General features: G+C 28.9%; 1 long non-coding RNA gene across 1 annotated transcript in view; it reads right to left on the bottom strand.

Moving 5' to 3' along the window:
* Positions 1 to 1,232: 1,232 nt before the first annotated feature.
* LOC127277649 (uncharacterized) overlaps positions 1,233 to 24,578 on the bottom strand; it is a 90,752-nt gene continuing 67,406 nt past the window's right edge. The window contains exon 2 of the long non-coding RNA XR_007842388.1: positions 1,233 to 1,998. This is a non-coding gene — a long non-coding RNA (uncharacterized LOC127277649). The remainder of the gene's footprint in view (positions 1,999 to 24,578) is intronic.

Genomic DNA, 24,578 nt, shown 5'->3' with positions numbered 1-24,578 from the left:
AAAACCAAAACCAATTGTCCATCAAACCTTTTATGAAATTTGGTAATTTTAAAAAGTGCATTTTAACATCGAGATAAAAAAAAAACGTAAAAATTTCAATGTAATTATATTCGATTATTACACAATAAATTTTTCTAATTTTAAGATACTCAAAAAAAATTTTTTATTTTTTTGATATTCAAACAACTCTTACAAAATATATACTCAACTGGCAAAAAAAGGCAACGCACTTTTAAATTTTAAAAAGTCTAATGAAATTATTTTAAAAACTTTGCGGTATAGTTTAAAAAAATGTGTACGTATACACATGTAATCTATATGCACGACGAGAAATGAACACGGTTAAACAAGTCGAATTACGAATTGCAACTGATGAGAGTATTGAATAAATTTTTGTGTGTAAGATTTTTTAAATTACAATAATATTATTTCGTAATAATTTCAAAAATATTATTCAATATTAATTTTAAAAGTATTATTTCATAATAATTTTTAAAATATTATTAAACAATAATTTATAAATATTATTTCACATTCTAATGCATAATTATACCTTGACGAAAAATAAATGCTTACATATCAAAAATTTTTCTAAAATAAAAAAAAAATTAATTTTTCTAAATCAAAAATATTTTAACTTTTACAATACGTAATTTTTGATTGATTAGATTTTGAATTATTGACAAACTTTTTTCCTCTTTATAAGGAAAGAAAAGATGAATTAGATAAGAGAATATGTTATCAAACGAATATTATATAATGATGAAACGGAATAACAAACGAAAGGAATGTGATTTTAAAAATTAAGACGAAAGTTGCATATATGGGGATGAAATGTTCCTTTGAGCTTTAACGAAAATTAGACGAAGGATAGACCGTTTCTTTTGGTATATATAAAACAAAAATTTCATTTAATTTAAAAAAAAAATGATTTTTCTTTTATTATATATACTTATAATTAAAAATTGTCTAATTAAACAAATTTTGAAAAGTTCGAATTACAAAAAAACGGATTTTCGTCACTTTCTATTTTTTTAGGGTACGTTTTTCCTAAAACTTGAAAAAAAACAATTTATTCAGAATTTCTGTTATAGAAAAAAAGGGAAAACAAAATTTTCTAGTTTTTGAGGTTCGATCTATAGAGAAATATCTAACGAAGAAAATGTTTTTTATTTTATGTCTCTATATGTGTCCTGACGCGGTGAAAGGGACCTTATGATTAAATAAATCGATTTTTATTTTTTTATACCAATCGATAGTTTTTGAGTTGCTTTTTCATTTCCAACAATTAAAATTTGTCTCCTTCAAATACTTATTGTGTTATATAGCTTTAAACATAAGTACTTTTCCGCGTATTCTCGGGCGCCTCGTGGCTACTGCAAAACCACTACCACTGCTCACCACTACGACGCTACCCTCGTATATCGGTGAGCGTGTTTCCTTCGTGCATCTTCGGCTCTACCATTTCTTGTCTCTCCCCACTAGTTCTAATGTAAGCTCTGATGTATACATTGCGCTGGGCCCGGAAAATGGATTTATCTCATATTAAAGCCAGTAAAATTGCAATAAACAATTTATTAGATTTTCATTATTTTAATAATGTATAATAATAATAATAATTTATATTTTAAATTCAAGACATATAACTTATTTATACAGCAAAAGTAATGTTATTTTTACTGTTGTAAGAAAAGTAAAAATTGAAAATTTCTCTGTTGATAAAATAAATAATAAAAATTAATTTTATTTGATAACAACGATTTTCAGAGAATTAATAAATAATTATTAAAAAAATGTTTAAACATTGTCAAAAAGGGGTTTCGTAAATTTCTTCTCATCTTTAAAGGATAAAGTATTTCGAGTTGGCATTTGGAGGAATAATAGAGGAATATTATTTTTGCAATAATATTGTGAGGAAATTATTTTATTAAAGATTTAAAGTGGAGTAATTTGGGGTAAGTTAGTTCAGCAGCGGCCACTAGCTAGAATTGGCGCCACCTTCTGGGCCACTGACACATAGATTCAATGTCTGTCCCCACTTCTGTCAAAAATCCAACTTTTATAACCACAAAATTACTTTTAAAAATGGAGATGCTTCTTAATCAGCTCGCCCTCATCTAATTAATCCGACAAATCCGAACAAGATATTTCAAGTTATTTACGTATTATTTTGTCAATCAAAATTAATCGATTAACTTTAATAGAAAATGAATCCATTTGCCGGGCCCAGGGCAATGTTTACATCAGAGCTTAGAAAGAGTAGGGAGGTACAAGATATGGTAGAGCCGAAGATGCACGAAGGTAGCATGCTCACAAACATATGAGTGTAGCGTTGTAGTGGTGAGCAGTGGTGCTGATTTGCAGTTGTACGTCCCCACTACTCAAATGTCTATTTTCGTGCTACACTTCGAGCGCCTCTCCTGTAAAATTTGCTTTGGAACCGTAAGGTCCCTTTCACCGCGTCAGGACACATATGTTGTAGAAATCTCGAAATCGATCCCCCCCCCCCCCCTATGAAAAAATGAACATTTTTTAAAAATGTTGTACATCACCGCCATCGTGGACTACAAGTGAAAACATTTTTTTTTTTTACATATTCTTCAATAAGTTATTTATAACATGTAAACAAAAATTTCTGAATAAATTTCATGGTCTTTTTTAGAAATACAGAGCCTAAAAAAGCCTTCTTTTTCCCCGTTTTGAACTGTAATGTCACCTTAAATTAAAATTCGGTACCTAAAAACTAATGTTAAATAAAATTTCGTTTACAAAGAGAGTAATTCAAATACTAATTCGAAAAATGAAAATTCTAGCTAATGATTTTTATGAGATAATCATGCGCCCCCTTTTATTTAAGGCCAGGTCCAAGTGAGGCAGCGCCATCTACATTGATACTAAAATTTTGGAAAATTTTCAACAGACTTTTCTTGAAAACAAGATGGTAAAATACTTTTTCCTTTATGGATAATTGATTATTGGCAAGATATATACCAGCTAAAACTTTTTTTGAGTTAAAATAATGAAAAAAAATTCATGTCAATAAATTAAATATGAGCACTTTTTTCACAAAAACTGTAACAGTACTTTCTCAGAAATTACAATCAAAAATGCAATTTCCATTTGGAAAATTAATAAACGCTAAAAAATACACGACCTAAGATTTACCAATCACGAAAATAACAAAAAAAAAGTATTTTAACATAACATATTTTACTCATTATGACAGCCGTTTGGCAGGTTATATATGTCACCAGACGTTTCGCGGTTTTGCCGAAAGGAGGAGATTGGCGCTGTTGCTAACCACCTGAAATACATAATCTACCAAAGGGCTGTCACAATATGTTAAATATTTAATAAAATTTATTTTTGTTATTTTCGTGATTGGTAAATCTTAGGTCGTGTATTTTTTAGCGTTTATTAATTTTCCAAATGGAAATTGCATTTTTGATTGTAATTTCTGAGAAAGTACTGTTACAGTTTTTGTGAAAAAAGTGCTCATATTTAATTTATCGACATGAAATTTTTTTCATTATTTTAACTCAAAAAAAGTTTTAGCTGGTATATATCTTGCCAATAATCAATTATCCATAAAGGAAGAAGTATTTTACCATCTTGTTTTCAAGAAAAGGCTGTTGAAAATTTTCCAAAATTTTAGTATCAATGTAGATGGCGCTGCCTCACTTGGACCTGGCCTTAAGAACTGTCACTGAATGTCTTGAACAAATAAACAAACAGAACCATTACTATTGGTAATAATTGCAAATAATAAGTTTAATTGATTTTGGAATTTAAAATTTACAATCTATTATTCATAACTGGTATTATTTTTGAATAATAAAAGCTGGTTAATGTATATTATGAGGCTTGCTACATCGAGAGCCAATCAGGAGTGTTAAATTTAATTCTCTGGCGTACTAAACAAGTGGACTAAATTTTGCGTCTGCGCAGAATGTTTGTATACATCTGCGACCATGGTTGCGATAGCGACAGGTTAGTAAAGGCGACCACGTGGTCACCAAAGCCAGCGAACTTTTTAAACCTTTTCTATTGCAACCATGGTCGCAGATGTACACAAACATTCTGCGCAGTCGCAACATTTAGTCCACTTGTTTAGTGCGCCAGAGGATTAAATTTAACCCTTCTGATTGGCTCTCGGTGTAGCCAGCCTCTATAAATGGTATTAATTAGTATACGTATTAACTATTTTTTTATTATCCTAATTGTATTATCCAGTTTTCTCAGTGTAAAAAGCAAAACTTTGAGGTTAGAAATCCAGTGAATTTTGAAAATTACAAAATGAAAACAGTAAATTAAGCTAATGTGAGAATTGTGAAATGATGATATATATATACAGGGTGATTTTTATGTTCCGGACCCCCAAAATATCTTGAAAGGAAATAGTTTTTGAGAAAAATGTTGTATACAAAAGTTGTCAGGTTGAAAAAAATCTATTAAATTGTATAATTAAAAAACGGGCCCAGGGCCTTATGTGGGCCCTACAGACAAAAAAGTAAATTTTTTAAATGGAACCAAGTATTTTCAAACTCAGATTCTTGTAGCCAGTGATTTCCTCTTTTCAGACATGTGGTAACTTGTGGGCCCAAAGTTAAATTTGGGCCCAAAATTCGATTTTTTGTGGTTTTAAAGGTGATTTTAGTGTAACTTAGTTCCAAGGGGTTTTCGGGGTCCCTGATTACGAATATGAAGTCAGTTTTTAAAAATTTTCAATAACGGACCCAAAATGACTAATTAAAAATGAAAAAAATTAAGGAAAATTATGAAACTTCTTATTTTAGACTTACTTAGCCTGCTAATTGTTAATTCAATGTTACTTTTATTGCTGTTAATTTAGCATCATAAAACTAGGGGTAAAATAATTAATAGATTTTTTCAAATTTTAATATTTAGGGGCTTATAAGGCCCAAAATTAGATTTTCTTAGGTTTTAAAAGTGATTTTAGTGTGACTTAGTTTCGAAGGGTTTAGGGGCTTTTAAGGCTGAAAATTCTGTTTTTAGTTGTGTTAAAACTCATTTTTAATCAACAAAATTCGATTTTTTGTGGTTTTAAAGGGGATTTTAGTGTAAATTAGTTCTAAGGGGTTTTTGGGTTCCCTGATTACTTTTTAAATTCATTTTAGTGTAACTTAGTTCCGATGGGTTTTCGGGCTTCTTGATTACGTATCTAAAATAAGTTTTTAAAAATTCAAAATAGCAGACCCAAAATGACTGATTAAAAATAAAAAAAATTAAGGAAAATTATGAAATTTATTATTTTAGACCTATTTAGCATTTTACTTGTTATCTTAATGTTACTTTTACACAGCTCTAAATTTACTATCCTTTGGGGGCAAAAAAGAAGATTGGTTTATTTTTCAAATTAAAATTTTGGGAGCTTATGGGTTTAGAATTGAAAAAAGACACGTTTTAAAACTTTTATTGTAAGGAAAGTATTAAATAAAATGCCAAAATTTTTTGGACATTTTTGCACATTACATAGAGAAAATTAAAAAAAAAATTTTCAGTCTTTTTCATTTTCAATCAGTCTTTTTGGGTCCACTTTTTTGAATTTTTAAAAACTGATGTCCGATTTTTAATCAAGAACCAAAAAAAACCCTTGGAAATAAGTCACACAAAATAACTTTTAAAACTACTGAAAATCTAGTTTTGGGCCTTATAAGCCCCTAAATTTAAAATTTGTAAAAATCTAATTTTTTACCACAAGGTTTATGATACTAAATTAAAAGCAATAAAAGTAACATTGAATTAACAATTAGAAGGCTAAATAAGTTGAAAATAAGAAGTTTCATAATTTCCCTTATTTTTTTTAATTTCCAATCAGTATTTCTGGGTCCGCTTTTTTGTATTTTAAAAAACTGATTTCAGATTCGTAATCATGGACCACAAAAACCCCTTGGAACTAAGTCACACTAAAATAACTTTTAAAACCACTGAAAATCTAGTTTTCGGCCTTATAAGCCCCTAAATTTAAAATTTGTAAAAATCTAATTTTTTACCCCAAGGTTTATGATACTTATTTAAAAGCAATAAAAGTAACATTTAATTAACAATTAGAAGGCTAAATAAGTCTAAAATAAGAAGTTTCATAATTTCCCTTAATTTTTTTCATTTTTAATTAGTCATTTTGGGTCCGTTATTGAAAATTTTTAAAAACTGATTTCAGATTCGTAATCAGGGACCACGGAAACCCTTTCGAAACTAAGTCACACTAAAATCACTTTTAAAACCTAAGAAAATCTAATTTTGGGCCTTATAAGCCCCTAAATATTAAAATTTGAAAAAATCTATTAATTATTTTACCCCTAGTTTTATGATGCTAAATTAACAGCAATAAAAGTAACATTGAATTAACAATTAGCAGGCTAAGTAAGTCTAAAATAAGAAGTTTCATAATTTTCCTTAATTTTTTTCATTTTTAATTAGTCATTTTGGGTCCGTTATTGAAAATTTTTAAAAACTGACTTCATATTCGTAATCAGGGACCCCGAAAACCCCTTGGAACTAAGTTACACTAAAATCACCTTTAAAACCACAAAAAATCGAATTTTGGGCCCAAATTTAACTTTGGGCCCACAAGTTACCACATGTCTGAAAAGAGGAAATCACTGACTACAAGAATCTGAGTTTGAAAATACTTGGTTCCATTTAAAAAATTTACTTTTTTGTCTGTAGGGCCCACATAAGGCCCTGGGCCCGTTTTTTAATTATACAATTTAATAGATTTTTTTCAACCTGACAACTTTTGTATACAACATTTTTCTCAAAAACTATTTCCTTTCAAGATATTTTGGGGGTCCGGAACATAAAAATCACCCTGTATACTAAATTAGGCGTACCGGACATAGGTAATTAGAATGAAACGCGGGTTAATTATAAAGTAGCGTTAGTTTGGGGTAAAATTCAATTATCCACTCGAAAATCGGCGTCTGGAAGGATGAGTGTAGGTTGTTGGATCGCGGAGGGCAATTTAACTCTGTCTAAACTCCTTAGGAGAGAGCGTTTACACGTAATTCGCATAATAAATTCAGCCCTGCGGCTGATTAGCATACATATGAAGGAAACCTTGGTAAAATGGCTCTTATGAAGCAGCGCTCTCACTTTATTCTAACCACTATTATTATTATTATTATTATTATTATCATCATTATTAATATATACATTGCACTGTCTTTTTCAAACTATTTTTATATCCTTTTCTTTTTATCGAGTTTCTTATCACCAAAAAGATTTAAAGTTGAAATTTTCACCTCGTTTAAAATTTACACAATTCCAATATATATATTCAATATTATACAGTATTATTAGATTTCTGAAAAGCAGAGTCGAATCATTATTATTTCAAATTTTCATCAATAATTAATGTTATTTCCCGAAGTTGATTTGCGAGAGTTTATGAAATTAAATGTATAATATAATTTTTAGGTTAAGTATATCTTGTTAACTGTTAAAAATGCCATTTATATTTATATAGAATGAATCATCAAAAATTCATGGCGCTATTGTCTGCACAAGTATAAGAATAATGGCACTAAATTTAACCCCTTTGCAGTCTAGTAGAAAAATCGTTTGTGGGCCCAAAATGGTCCAAAAAAAAAGTTTCCAAAAATATAACATATCATTGTATTAAAAGTTTTTTGGGTCGCTGAATCCAAATTTGATGTCTGATTTTAAAAATTCAAATTGGCGGACCCAATATGACCACCCAATATGGCGGAAAAATTTAAAATTGATTCGAATCGTTCAAAATTCGGTATCAATTTAAAATTTTTCCGCTATATTGGATACGCCCTTTTTAATTTTTTAAATCTAACCCCAAATTTGGATTCAGCGACCCCGAAAATCCCCGAGTACCGAATTTTAAATGAATCGAATCAATTTTAATTTTTTCCGCCATACTGGGTCCGCCATTTTGAATTTTTTAAATCTGACCTCAAATTCGGATTCAGCGACCCCGAAAACCTTAGAATATCCATTGACACTCAAATCGAATTGTGTTTAGTATTTTTTTTTGTAATGTGGATATATATATGTCCAAAATCACAATGGAGGCACGACTTTTTTTGGACATATATGGGCCATCGACTATCAAGGGTTTAAAAGACTTGAAACTTAGTATTTTTGTTTTGTCAAAAAAAAAAAAAAATAAATAATTTTAGTGACAATTTGTGCTACTAAATTTTTTTATCGAAAAATGATAATTAGGGCTAGAATTTGAGTTTTAATTTATCATTTTGGCAAAAAAAAAAAAAATTTTACTGCACAAATTAAATTAAATTTGAATTACATTCAAATTTTTTAGAACAATGTGGCTAGTATTTTATAATACAAAAATAAATATTTCTCTATGTTCTAATAAAAACGCTTTAAATAAAAGAAATAGAAAATAATTTATAAATCAGATTATGTGTATATATGTAATTGACCACCTTATTAAATAACAAATCATTCTTCGTCTCGTAAATTAAACTCTGAATTATATAAACTATTTTTTGAAAATTAATAACGATCGAAACGGAAGCCATTATTAAATATTGCATACTTATATTGAAAATTTATTTTTAAAAAAATTCTATATGCCAAGAGCAATTAAAACGGTAGTATACATTTAAAAAAAAGGTTGTTTATTATTTACATTGATTCATTGAATGGATTAAAAATACCACCGAAATGGAATCATATTAAAGAATTATAAAACAATTTTTCTTTCTCTCTCTCTCTCTTGTTATTCCTTTTTTTTTATTTTGTTAAATTTATCAGTATTGGTGAATTTAAAATGTGAAATAAACCAAATATCTATTCAGGTCTCACGACTTTTGCATATTTTTTTATTTCATTTTTGTTTTTGTTTTAATATTACCATTTTATTTAATACATCCGGGTGGAAATCTGTTTTCTCCTGTATTGATATTTCATGTATTTCATTTTATTTTTGTACATTATTGAACATTGTTGGAATAAAATATTAAAAAAAAAAAAAAAAATTAATTTCTCTATAACCGGATTTTAATATAAAAATAATATTTTCTACGTGACAGAGAATTTTATTTTGAAAAAAAAAATAATTTTCTATTTGTAATGAAATTTTCATCTGATATTTTTTTATTATTACTGTTATCTGAATTATTCATACGTGAGTTTTCAATCTATGTTACGTCGGTAAGGTAGATTTAGATGGAAATTCGGAGAAAAAATAAAGTGTGGTTTTTAAAATTTTATAAAAAAAGAAAATTTTTAAATAGAAAAAATTCTGTATTTTATTATTATACAGAACATAAATAATTAAAAATAGGAATTTTTTAGCACTTTAATTATCAGAAAGAAAACATAAATATTTTAGTTATTTCTTTTGCTTAAATGTGTATTTTTTAACATTTAAATTATTTATTAACTTTTGTTAGAATTTTCAAATTGCCACACGTTTACATACTCGAATTTTTATATGACCGAAATTCACATGTAAAACTAAAATTTATCGTAAGAGTTTCCAATCTATGTTTCGTCGGTAAAGTAGATTCAGGGGGCGCCACTGAACATATTCCAAATAGAAAACAAAACAACTGCTCAAAATTTAAATTTTGAACCTTCTACACGGAAAAAAATCTTCACCTGAAACAACGATATGTTTCACTAAAATTACGAAAGTTTTCGCTACTCTAGAGAAACATATCGCTGTTCCAGATAATGATTTTTTTCCCTGTATTTTCAAATGAACAAAAAAATAAAATAATTAACAAAATAATTCACCTGAAATAAATAATATAATCAACTCAAAAAAAAAAAAATTAACCGAAAGAAATAGAAATTCATTTATACATATTAAATATGTGTAATTCGAAATTAAATTTAAATTAAATTCAAGATCAAAGAGAATTGGTGAAATGGATAGAAAGAGTGATTTTAAAAATTTCGTTTTATTGGGAAATTCGACATTTATAATGAAATTTTTTTTTTTTTTTTTCCCCCGAGAATATTCGCGAAAAATAAAATGTGAACGAATGTCGGTTCTTTTGATGATAGATTTACAAGATTTTGAACACGGTAAATGTGGAGCTCGAGATAAATGCTGACATGCTCATAGCATGTTTCTCCAATTGAATTGAACAAGCAAACCAAAACACTAGTGTAAATAGTCCGAGTTGATTTCTGGACTCAGAGACCGTTGGAATCGAAACTACTAATACTCGAGTTTCAACCAATGGTCAAAGTAATCCCTTTGAAAATTGGGTCAGCTCGCCAAGTAAATAACAGTTAAATATCATTACTTTTAAAGCAAAATCTATCGGAATCCACCAACGAGATAGATGTTGAGGCGAAAACACGAAAATTAATCCGGGTGCTCAGGCCAGGAGCAAAACTTAAAGCACCTGAGCGTCTAATTAAAAAATATTGATCTTTCAAGTCTTGTTTCTTTTTTTCGTTGTTCTTGTTATTGTTGTTATTTATTTGTATTTGCAACTAATAGGCTTTAGTGATTTTTTCGCTTGTTTTGTTTAACTAAATTATAATTAAGTTGCAATCTCAAATTTATTTATTACCGTTATATTACATGTAATATCACGGTAATATTAACAAAATATTACCTTTATATTACATGTAATATCACGGTAATATTACCAAAATATTACCTCAATAATATATGTAATATTACTGTAATACTATTAAAATATTTCCTCAATAATACATGTAATATCACAGGAATATTACCAAAATATTACCCCAATAATACATGTAATATCACAGGAATGTTACCAAAAGATTACCTCAATAATTCATGTAATATGATGGGAATATTAGCAAATATTACGTCAATAATACATGTAATATCACGATGATATTACCAAAATATTACCTCAATAATACATGTAACAGCACGGTAATATTATTAAAATATTATCTTAATATTATATACCTCAAGATTAAATGTAATATTATATCAATATTACATGTGATATTACTTCAGTAATACATATAAAATCACTGAAATACTATCAAAATATTACCTCAATATTATCGCGTAATATTACCGTGATATTACATGTAATATTGAGGTAATATTACACAGTAATATTTAGTAATATTTAATATTTTTAAATATAATAATAATATTATTAATATTTTAATATTTAATATTTTAATAGTTATTTTAATGACATTATTTGTACTATTGAAGTAATATCATATATGATTTTGATATAATATTACATTTAATCTTTAGGTAATATTACACGTTAATTTTACCGATATAATACCCTGATATTACATGTAAAATCACTGTAATATTACAAAAAGATTACCTTTATATTACATGTAATATCACTGTAATACTATTAAAATATTTCCTCAATAATACATGTAATATCACAGGAATATTACCAAAATATTACCTCAATAATACATGTAATATCACGGTAATATTACCAAAATATTACCTCAATACTACATGTAATAGCACGGTAATATTATAAAAATATTATCTTAATATTATATACCTCAAGATTAAATGTAATATTATATCAATATTACATGTGATATTACTCCAGTAATACATATAAAATCACTGAAATACTATCAAAATATTACCTTAATATTATCGCGTAATATTACCGTGATATTACATGTAATATTGAGGTAATTTTACACCGTAATGATTAAGTAATATTACACAGTAATATTTAGTAAAATTTAATATTTTTAAATATAATAATAATAATATTAATATCTTAATATTTAATATTTTAATATTTGATATTTAATATTTTAATAGTTATTTTAATGATTTTATTTGTACTATTGAAGTAATATCATATATGATTTTGATATAATATTACATTTAAGCTTTAGGTAATATTACATGTAATATTGAGATAATATTTTAGTAGTTTTACAGTGATATTACATGTAATATAAAGGTAATCTTTTTGTAATATTACAGTGATTTTACATGTAATTTCAGGGTATTATATCGGTAAAATTAACGTGTAATGTTGAGATAATATTACACAGTAATAGTGAGATAGTATTTTGTATCATGATATTACACGTAATATTGAGGTAAAATATTACATTTAATAATGATGTTATATTTTAGTAATATTACCATGACATTACATGTATAATTGAGGTAATATTTTGGTAGTATTACTGTGATATTACTTGTAATATTTAAATAATATTTTGTTAATGTTAACATGTAATATTGCACGTAATGTAGACGTATTATTACAATGTAATAATGAAAGACTGTTTTAAAAAAAATCTCCATAGTGGGAATCGAACTCTGAACCTTTCGTACTCGAATCGGAAGCGTTATCCAAAGAACCAAGCTGATTTGTTAAAATTTACATTAATTGCAAGTTATAATACTGTATAGGGTGTTGACAGTTAATCATACTTAGCAAAAAAATATTAACTACTACAAATCATAGTGGTTACATAGATAGATGAATAAAAAAAAAAAATTTAGTCTATATTTCATAAATGAACAAACTTTGATGGTTATAAATAACCCCATCAACGGGGGGTAATATACACATGACTAAGTTTTTGGTAACTTCGGTAAAATTTTATTTTTGTCATCTAATTTATATAGGAACTCTTCAAAAGTAAGTATAGAAAAAACAGAATTTTTTTTTTATACAATTACCCCGGGTTGACGGTAACTTAATTTTTTTTTTTTAAGTTAATAAATAACGTGAAAGTAACATTATTACGATAAAGCGTTACTTTATTTAAAAAAGCATTTCTTTTTTTCACTTGGGACCTGCCATTTTTTTCATTCTGACCAGAGGATTTCCTTTTTTATAACAGCTTCGCCACTAGAGACGAGATGAGGGTGGGATGATATATTATCGTATTTATTATACAGCAGGTGCATCGCTCCTCAAGAATATAAATGCACGTTACATACAATCCTTCCTCATCAATTTACCAACGGTCTTTCTTGTTAAAGAACTTTTTTTTTATATAAAAAAAAAAATATTAATTATTTCCATAAAAAATGTGTTAAAAAAACAATATTTTTTTCAAGAATTTTCCTTAACTTTATTTAAAAATAAAATGTCGATATTCTTTACTTATTAAAAGTGAACGTATCTTTTTTTAACAACAGGAAAAGGAGAGAAAAAATGAGAGAGAGAGAGAGAGAGAGACTTGCTATTTTCTGTTGGCAGTTTTGTGTGCTCCATTTTGATCGTCGGAGTGTAAAACTTTTACGATTAAACTTTACTCAAGACTTAGACGTGTCAGTAAATAATTGTTTACTGTCATAATTTAAAATTTCCTATCAACTATTTATATTTCTTTTTTGTTCAATGTGTCTAGCAATAGAAGTAATCTATAAAATGTTTTATTATATGTATGATGTGTTCCACGCGAAAGTGAAAGTTCATCTGCAATTGCATCTCCGATTTTTTTTTCTTTTAGTACTAATTGAGACTAGCTTCTATGAATTTTATCAAATTTTTTTAGCAAGCCATTTTCGAGTTATGGAATTTTGAAAATTGGAGAATTTTAATATATTTATTATTAAAATTTTTTAGTAGAAAAACAATTGCACATAATTATTATTTATATATAAAAAATATATATCTCTAACCTTAGCCTTTAACCGATGTATCATATATTTTGAACGATGAGATGCGTCACACACGCGATTTAATAAATTTCGAACACTCCCGTAATCACGTTTTCAAATTATTAAGAAACAAAATACTTTCCCTAAAGTTTTAAACGATCGCGATTTTAAAAAATTTCGAACACTCCCGGAACTAAAAATTCATTAAAATTAAAAAAAAGTAGTTTTACACTTAAAAATTTTTTCGTTTACAAATTAAAAGATTTGATCATGTTCAAACAGGTCAATACACGAATTGCAACTGATTAAATTATCTTTGTGATTTCCCCGCATCTACATTATTATTATTATGACTATTGGCTGAGGGTAACCTTTTGTATTGCAATGTAAACACACAGCTCGGTATGCAGGTATAAAGGTAATAAAATTTCAAAATCCCTTCCGACACATTTAAAATTATTGTGAAATTATAATTTTTAAATTTAAATATTATTTTTCACTTATGGGACATTCCATGTAATTTTACGTTTACTTTCACTGAAAATATATTTTTTTTCAAATTCATCATAAAAACTAAGAAAAATTTATTATTTTCAGTTAAAATACTATTTACAGTTTTTTAGGTCTAAGTTTTTGGTTTCTAACCGATAAGGTAGATTCCTGTAAACTGGTAAGGTTTATATCTTTCTTTTCTTGTTTTACCATCGATCGGTAAGGTAGATTCCTGTAAGTCGGTAATTTTTATATCTTCATTTTCCTCTTTTACCATGAGTCAAAAAGGTATATTTGTGTAAGTCGGTAATTTTTTATATCTACCATATACTGCTTTACCATCAGTTGTTAAGATAGATCTCTGTAAGCCGGTAATTTTTATATCTTTATTTTTCAATTTTACCATCAGCGGAAAAGTTATATTTGTGTCTGTCGGTAACTTTTAATATATACAATATACTGTTTTACCATCAGTCGGTAAGATAGATCCCTGTTACTCGGTAATATTTTTATATCTTCATTTTCCTGTTTTATCATGAGTCAAAAAGGTAGTTTTGTGTATATCGGTAACTTTTTATATCTACAATATACTGTTTTACCATTAGTTAATAAGGTAAATCCCTGATAGGATAAATCTTTTATAAGAATGAATCTTTTTTATAATTTCATTATACCGTCAGTAACTTTACAAGTAACTACACCAATGAGTCAAGCATTCTATAGATATAGCTAAAGAAAAAAAGATCGATTTTTATATATGAAAATTAAAACTTGGACCTTGCTTTTCAAGATCAATTCTTTTTTTTTAAATTTATCAACAGCGTTTAGCACATAAATAGACTTTAAAAAAAACCACCATCAAAAAACCAAACCAAATAGTAAAAAATAGTAAAATTTATTTTGAAATTCTTTAAAAGCAACGGGAGTATTGGTCGAATATTCCGCAGATGAATTGTTCGGCGATGCTTGCCAGGTTGTCGCGTGGGACAAAAGTTCTCGCGAAAAGAAAAGTCAAGTCTCTGCGACGTTATTTTGCGAAGTAGGCAACCAATCATCCGGAATGGAACTTGGGGGTTGGTCGAGCTCGATCCATACCAAAACATGCAGCAGCATTTTCTCTTCTATACGTGAGGCGGAAAAGAGAGATAGCGAGGGAAAGAGAGAGAGAGTGAGTGAGTGTAAGTGTGTGTAAGAGAGGAAGGGGATATACAACCCTTCTTTTTCATCCCTTTTCCTTGCTCTTCCCTTCGGTATAACCACCACCAATGCGAGTCTGGATTTCTAACCACCTTTACGAAGCAACGTTAAGCGACGCCATTGATAAACTGCTATATTATGCGGGAGAGGACGAGAGAAAAAGAGGGGGGGGAGGTTGACCAGGCAGCGGATTATTTATTATACACAGAGAAACCTGAAAGCATGGAAATACGTATTCCATTGCTCTCATCGCTCCTACACGGCGCACCATGAACCAAAAGCTCTCTTTGGGAAACGTCACACTACTGTTATTTACTTTGGTATCGCCAATTGCTGCCAACTTCCAGTTACGATATGCAACATAGTAATGTAGTTTTCAAAGAAGATCATAGTTATTGAGATATACCATTTCCTAATCGTACTTCAATTGAGCCGCCGGAAAGTAAAAGGGCGCATAAAATTTGTACGGCCGTTCGAGTTGGCCCCTGACGCTTAAAAAATCGATTTAAAAAAAAACTTTTTTTTTTATTACTACATTACTGGAAATTTTATTCCGCATCTTTTTTCTTCTATGAAAAAAATTTCTATCTTTTTCGGTTTTCGAGTAAATCGAAAAAAACTGGATTTTTAAAAAACACAAATTTAATTAAATTTTTCACTTCAACTCGCTCTAAAAAACAAAGTTATAAATATTTTTTGACAAAATTTACAGGAATTACAGTTTAAACTATTCTTAAAACGACAAACTTTGTAAGAATGTGATTTTTTTATTTCGAAAAAAGTTATGAATTTTTTTGTTTCACAGTGACAAATTTACGTTTCCAAATTTTCAAGGGCTTCGTTTATCTGAAAAATTTTCAGTCAGTGAAAACTTATCCCGAAAAAAATGTTCACTAGGGTCTTACAAACATTTTTGTAAAATATTTTTGCAATTGGAATAGCCGTTTACGAAATATTATTGAAAAACTATTTTTCGTCAAACGCGCGCGAGTCAAAAACTTCCCGTTTGTGTAGAGCCGGCTAGTACTCAGCGATGGCTGCCAAGGTCGTTTATGTTTACTCGCGCGCGTTTGACGAAAAATAGTTTTTCAATAATATTTCGTAAACGGCTATTCCAATTGCAAAAATATTTTACAAAAATGTTTGTAAGACCCTAGTGAACATTTTTTTCGGGATAAGTTTTCACTGACTGAAAATTTTTCAGATAAACGAAGCCCTTGAAAATTTGGAAACGTAAATTTGTCACTGTGAAACAAAAAAATTCATAACTTTTTTCGAAATAAAAAAATCACATTCTTACAAAGTTTGTCGTTTTAAGAATAGTTTAAACTGTAATTCCTGTAAATTTTGTCAAAAAATATTTATAACTTTGTTTTTTAGAGCGAGTTAAAGTGAAAAATTTAATTAAACTTGTGTTTTTTAAAAATCCAGTTTTTTTCGATTTACTCGAAAACCGAAAAAGATAGAGATTTTTTTCATAGAAGAAAAAAGATGCGGAATAAAATTTCCAGTAATGTAGTAATAAAAAAAAAAGTTTTTTTTTAAATCGATTTTTCAAGCGTCAGGGGCCAACTCGAACGGCCGTACAAATTTTATGCGCCCTTTTACTTTCCGGCGGCTCAATTGACAAAAAGACAGTTACGAAACAATCGTATCTATTTGAAATATATTACTGTAGTTTTATTGTTACTGTGGTACAGAATACTATAATCTCGGAAAAGGAGTAAATAACGTTTTTCTAATTACGTCAAACTGGAAACGAGTACTAAATGCTGCAAAATAACTATCCACTTTATCTACTACTTCTGCTGACTTAGATTAATTGATTATTCAAAAATTTAATGTCCATCAGAAACAAACCGTCTTTGAAGGAGCAAAGTAATCAGCTGACGATTTAGAGCTCTATCTACTTCGTTGAAGATAATCGAGAAGAAGACTCGAACCGAAAAGAGCAAAAAAGAAAAAGAAGAAAGAACCTTTAAAGAAAATGGACGTTAAGACAACGGAGCCATAACGTTCTAGTCTGCCGAAAAAAGAGACAACAGAATCGATGATGGTTATCCGATTCGTAAAAGGTAAAAACACATAAGAAATTTCAAAGAAAAGTCAAACCAGATAGCAGCAACAAAACAGTCGTAGGAGCAGGAGCTACAAAAAGCGAGACGTTCTAATTAAAATCGGAGACGACTTCAACACGTAGGCTTTAAACGCGGATGTTACTAAGTCATTCGGAGACATGGGTAATGTGCAGTCGGTGGTTCGTAGGGTCACACTTGAGGTATGCGACTTGGATTTTTTTAGAGTACAGGCACATGGACCTGATTAGCGAATTAAACTTCAACCAATCAAGATTTAGTCTCTCGCGGCAAATGTTACTTTATCGCAAAAGCCTGCATTTTGGATCGTCGACGTCTGATCCGCTAATCGACTAATCCATTTGATTGTATCCTTACCCAGGTAGAGGAAGGTTAAACTAGTGTTAGCAGATGTTCCCAAAAAGGCAGAAAATTAGTAAGATGATGGTCCTAGGATCCAACCGGCGAAGCATGAAACTTTTGGTTGTTGTCGCGCCTAAATGAAGCGAACAGGCTGGAGGAATTAAGGCACGCATTAAAGTAGGTTTTATAAACTGCCTGCTTGAGAATTGGTGTCATTGATGCGGTAAGTTACGTCGCGTCATATAGAATGGGATTATAAGGCATAGGACTGATTGCCTGCGTGCTTTAGGTGCGGAGAAACCGATCACAAGTTTGCAGATTGGAAGAAACCAAGCAACTTTTTATACAAAATACAGTCAGAAAATGGTCCCAGGAACCTTTACTTAAGAAGTTTAAAGATGGAAGTTCTATGAGAATTAGTTCAGCCAAAGGGTATGGTGAGTTGTTCAAAACAAAAATGATGATTCCAAAATAACCAAGGAGCATAGGTTTCAGATCTTCGATACCAAAGGGTTATGCAGATTTTCCACTTTTGTCGTAAAAAACATTAAATAGTAATCACGACAATTCATTTGACGTCATTAAAAAAGAATTACTAAAGTACATTCCGTCTAAACATCTCTAGAATAGTCATACATTCAGTCTTGGCATTAGTACTTCGAATACGGAATTAAGATTTAATTAGGGTAAAAATCATCTATGTGACGGAAATAAAAAACATTAATAATAATTATAAATCTCTTCCTTTTAATGGCGAAAAAAACACATTTTCCGTAAACAATAGTTTTTTTTTCGATGTGGAAATAAAAATAAATCTTTTTGAAACAGTAAAATCGGCATTTATAGGTATTTGCGTGATGCTTGAGTAAATAAAACTCTTCTCGAATGGATTGCAACGACAGTACAAGTGGAGGTGTATTAGACGTAAAAGTTATTCGAAGTAGAATTCACTGAGTGAAATTCGCAATCGTCGGTTAGATGGTCGTGTGGACGTAGTTTCTAGAGGGACGATCCCGATAAAGAGAAGCTGCCGAGCGTTTATAATGGCGGCGAATGCTCATAGGAATTCAAGGTAGTATATTTGGGGGGACGCTTACACGATAGAGGTTGGGACGCACTAAATCTTCCCCCGGGAGTCTCTTACTTTCGGTTCCTTAAGCTCCTATGGCTTGAGTAGATGCGATATTCAAGACATTCTTCTCTTTCTCTTTCTCTCTCTCTCCCTTTCTTCCTCTCTTATTATTTCTCTCTACATCTCAGTATCAACGACATCTAATGTACCCACAAAACTCAAGTACTTATTAGTTTGCAAAATTCAACGACTATTCTATATATATATATATGCAATAACCATTTGATTTAAAAATTCATTTATTCTATTTTAATATTTCATGTGATTTTTGTTTCGAGAAAATTTAATCATAGGAAAATAGAAAAAAATACGTAAGAAGAATAAAAAAAAAGTAGTAGTTAAATAATGTTAAAAAATAACTAAAATTGTAATCATTTAAACAATGGAGTATATCAAAATAGATTATGCTTGATACAAGACAGAAAGTGAAATTTACACTCTCCATTACACCTCATAATTTGAACTTATGAAGCTATTCGTTATATTTTGAGAGAGGGAGAGAGAGAGAGAGAGACTTAGTAACTAACGAAGATCTATTGTTGGACAAGTTTATTTTATACAACTTTGAAGCAAAACTTGGTATTTCTCATGGAACAATCCACTTGATTATGAATTCATGTGAAGACAGTTCAAACCGATTCTAAGGGTAAATTTTCATACAGAAACCCGCTACAGATGTAGATTACGAGTAGGAGAGAAGATCTTGCGCTTGACAAAGCATGTTTCACTAAGCATCTCATCTAAGAGTCTTGTAATTCACACTGTGTAATAAATCGCATTACACATTTAATTGTAATCATACATAACAACAATATACCTATATCTGCATTGTATAAATGCCATCAAATCTATTTGAACCAGAGAAATAAACACTTGATATTTAGATGAAAAATTAATTTTTCTTACCCACTTCTAAATTTTCTAGTTCACTAATAAATGTTTACGGCGTTGGGGGATAGCAGACTAATGGTGAAAAAAAATGTTAACCTCATTTCGTGACGTAATATAAAAATAATATTTTAAAAATGAAAATATTTTTACATTTAACATTTGATTTAAAAAAATTACAATCAACAATTATTATATCTATATAGATATAAGTAGAAAATAAAGTTGGATGTTAATGCGAGGAAACTGTGAAAATAACCAATTATTTGCATTAATGAAAATTCCCTTCCATTGGAAGGAAAAGCGAGGAAAAGAAAGATAAAAGTAAAGAGAAGAAGAGAATCTCGAAGGATATAAAGAGTTGGCAATTTCTTCTTATCAGATCTTTCGTTCTGGCTCTTTCTCTCAATTAGAAGACTCCACTTCGAGATCACCAATCAGCCTCTAATTATAGTTCTCTCAATTAAATTAGTAACTATGTCTCGTATAGTAATTATGTCTTTTCTCAAATTATCCCCTCGAACTTTGCGTTTATTAAAGAGTAGTAGGAAAAAAAAAGGCAAGCAAAGCATAAAGTAGTATAGACACTTTTTGAATAGAGACTCTAACATTAATGAATTAATTAATTGAGTAATTAAATTTATTAATCTATACTAATTACTAGTCTATACTATAAATATAAGAATAAATAAAATTTTCACAATTAAAAAAATTTAACAATAAAATTATAATTTTTCTCTAAAGATTATTCAGGTAATATATACTTGTTTGCCACTTTTTTTCAAGATGATCGTGTTCCTTTTTTTTTTTTTTTGATTTGCAAGTTTTGAAAGTAAATAAAATTAAAAGCTCGACTTCGTCGTCATTCGCATTTTATTTGAGGATCGACATTAACGAACGAGTGCTTTAAACTTGCTTCGCTGAACTTTCAATCGGTACAAGCGCGTCTAGAGTGTCTTAGGATGCTCTTCCATTTCAAGAGCTGCAAGTTTGTTGCTCTTTAATGTCTGCCTTGAAACTTTACAAATTATGGATATTTCTTAAATAAACTAACGCTTGCATCAGAAAAACTCGTTATTTTTATTCGTGACAACAATTTTCCAAGAGAGAATTTTTTTTTTTTTTTTAATATAAAATATGATTAAAACTTATATTAAAAAAAAAGTGTCACGTACTTGAGATGTTATTGATATTATCTGTATATACGTAACTTATTTATAATGATCACTAGAATGATGATTTTAATTTTTTTTTTAATTTTTTTCAAAAATAATGAATTTTTTAATTGAGATAATATTCTAACAAATGAAGATTAAGAAAATTCTAGACGTACATTGACCTGTATTGAAACTGTATTGAACTTTTATTAGACATACTTTGATCTACATTAGACCTACTTGGATTTATATTAAACCTACATATTAGAGCAAAATTGAGCCTACTTTAAACTAATATTATACCTTCTTTGACCTACATTTTAACTAAATTTGACCTATTTTGAACCTACTTGGACTTTTGTTAGGACATATCGACCTACATCGAACATTCTAGAACCTACTTTGAACCTTCTTGTACATCCATTGAATCTTAAAGGTACCTATATTGACCTAATTTGACCCAAAGAAAATTTATTGGAACCTACATTAGACCTATTTTAAACCTATATTAAACCTACATTAGACAATATTTGACCTACTTTGACCTAAAAGGTACCTATTTTGATCCAAATTGACACTAAATTAGACCTACTTTATACCTATATTGAACATGAATAATATACTTTGAACCTATTTGGACCTATAAGATCCTACCTACTTTGAACTTATTAAAACCTACATTATATCTACTTTACACCTATATTGAACCCACATTAGAGTAAATGTAGGTTTACTAAAGTTTATTTTGACCTAATTTGAACCTATTTTGAACTGTAAGGTACTTATTTTGAACTAATTTGACCAACGTTAAATCTATATTAGACCTAATTTATACATACACTGAACATGCATGAGACAAAATTTGACATACATTAAACCTTCTTGGACCTCCGTTTGATCTATAAGGTAACTATTTCAATAAAAGTCATAGTAGGTCACTGTACCTACTTAGTAGGTTACTTACTTGCCCTTAGTACCTACTTTAAACCTACATTTTACAAAATTTAAACCACAGTGATCATTCTTGGACCAATTTTGAACCTTCTTGAACCTCCGTTTTACCTACACGTTATCTATTTTGACCTACTAAGAACTATATTGGAAATATTAGAACCTACATTAGACGTACTTTAAACCATAGTAAATATACTTGAACCTACTTTAAACCTACTTGGACCTATAAGATACTTATTTGGACCTGCTGTGACCTATAATAAACCTATTAGAATCTACATTATACTTATATGTTTATATTAACATAAATGTACCTAATTTGAACCTATTTATACCAACAAGAAACTTACATTGACCTACTTTGACCCACATTAAAACTATTAGAACCTACATTATTTGATCAACTTTATACCCACATTGAACTTAAATTAAACAAAATTCGATGTACATTAAATCTACTTGGTTTAATGTTTGTTTCCGTTTGATTTATTTTTACCTATATTGAACCTATTAGTACCTACTATAAACCTAAATTGTGCTAAATTTAAACTACAGTGAACATTATTGGAACAATTTTAAACCTACTTGGACCTCCGTTTGACCTACAAGTTACCTATTTTGATCTACTAAGATCTATATTGAAAATATTAATACTATTTATACCAACAAGGAATTTACTTTGACCTACATTAAAACTATTAGAACCTACATTATTTTACCTACTTTATATCTACATTGAACTTACATAAAACAAAATTCGACCTACATTAAACCTACTTGGTTTAATGTTAGTTTTCGTTTGACCTACAAGATACCTACTTTGACCTACTGTGATATATATATTGAACCTACATGGTAAATTGGTACCTACAACCTTTTACCTACTTTAAACCTACATTACACAAATTTTAAACCATATTGAACATTATTTGATCAATTTTGAACCTACTTGGACCTCCGTTTTACCTAATAGATACCTATTTTGACCTACTAAGACCTATATTGAAAATATTAGAACCTAAATAAGAAAGACTTTAAGTAAATATACTTGGACCTTCTTTAAACCTACTTGGACCTATAAAGTACCTATTTTGACCTCCTTTGACCTATATTAAACCAATTAGAAACTACATTAGACCTACGTTAAACCTACATTAGACCTACATTAAACCTGCATTAGTCCTACTTTAAACCTATATTGAACTTCCATTAGACAAAATTTGAACCACATTGAGCATACTTGAATCAACATTGAACCTAATTTAAACGTACGTTGATTAGGGACTGGTGTTCATTTGACTAACTAAAAATAAACTTATTCAACAAAGTTTTACAATCAATTAAATAAGCAAATGAAAACAATGAAATGGCGACATTATTAAACGATACATCATTGCCACAAGGATGTGGCCCCTCTCTCATACTTGTACGAAAGAGCTAGAAACTTGAAAGCAATTTAGTTTTAACTTGGTATGACGCATGGTCCTATTCGGTTTGCCAACCGTCGAGTTAATAATTCATTGTGCCACTACGCTGTCTATGTGAATGCCTCCATTTCGCTTGTATATAATCTATGAACGATCACGTATGCGCTTTCGTTGTACATGGACGTAGCATTCTGGCTGCCTAGATAGATGTTGCGCGCAACTACTTTGACTCAAATTTACCGGCATACCTTAGCGACTATTTCGTATATATACAACTATATATGTATGTGTGACGTATATGAATCGAAAAAGCACATGACCACGAATACTATTATCGTTTTGCAACAAAAAAAACAAAAAAAATTCACATGTCGGGAGAAAAAAAAAAAGAAATAAAATTTTCAACACTGATCCTGCTTGCTGAAATGCTTCCGTTTTTGAATATTTAGTACAATTTTTTAACGAGAGTCAATATCGATTTTTAATCTATATTCCATTTGATTTTAATTGTCAGCCGGAAAAAATGACATCCGATTCACAATCGAGAGATAAATGTAACGGGGATTTTTTTTTCTTTTTTTTATATATTTTTATTTCACTGAAAAGTACACGTCCGATTTTTTATGCCAGAGAATAGTTTATTCCTCTTTATTTTATCTTTTTTTTGGGGGAAAAAAAATAATACTTGTCGATTTTTTTTTTTTTTTTGTAAAAAAATTTGTAGCATTTGATTTTTACTTTTAAAAATAATGTATATATAGGTATTTTTTTATTCATTTCAATGAAACAAAGTAATTGATTTTTATTTCATTGTAAAATTGATTTACATTAAAAAAAGAATGTGGTTTGAAATAATTTTATATTTTTTTTTTCTTTTCAATGTAGTTAAAAATAAAATAAAAAAATATATAACAAAAATTTTATAAAACTTTTCTTTCATAATAAATAATTGTTTTGAAATAACCTCTCTGAAGTTGGCTTCGACGCTCAGCGCCGAAAATTGTTTTTCGCATAATTAAAAATTTCAAATTTTTATTTTTTATTTTTTCAATCCAAATAATACCTTGAAAAATACTTCTTAAGGCAGTGTGTAGACCAAAAACCTTTTTAAAAAATGTTTTAATATTTTTGATTCTGCGAAAAACAATTTTCGGCGCTTAGCGTCGAAGTCAACTTCAAGGAGGTTTGAAATAAATATAAATGAAACGAAAACTTTATTGAGTATTTGGTAAACTATATAATGAAAAAAGAAAAAAAATGTAAAAGTAAATATTAAGATAATTTAGATGATGTATTAAAGAA

The sequence above is a fragment of the Leptopilina boulardi genome, unplaced genomic scaffold (assembly GCF_019393585.1).
Source record: "Leptopilina boulardi isolate dan_hultmark-lab unplaced genomic scaffold, ZJU_Lbou_2.1 LbouV2_172, whole genome shotgun sequence".
NCBI lineage: Eukaryota > Metazoa > Arthropoda > Insecta > Hymenoptera > Figitidae > Leptopilina > Leptopilina boulardi.
Note: the sequence above shows the minus strand (reverse complement) of the source record. Positions and strands in the feature narration are given on the sequence as shown.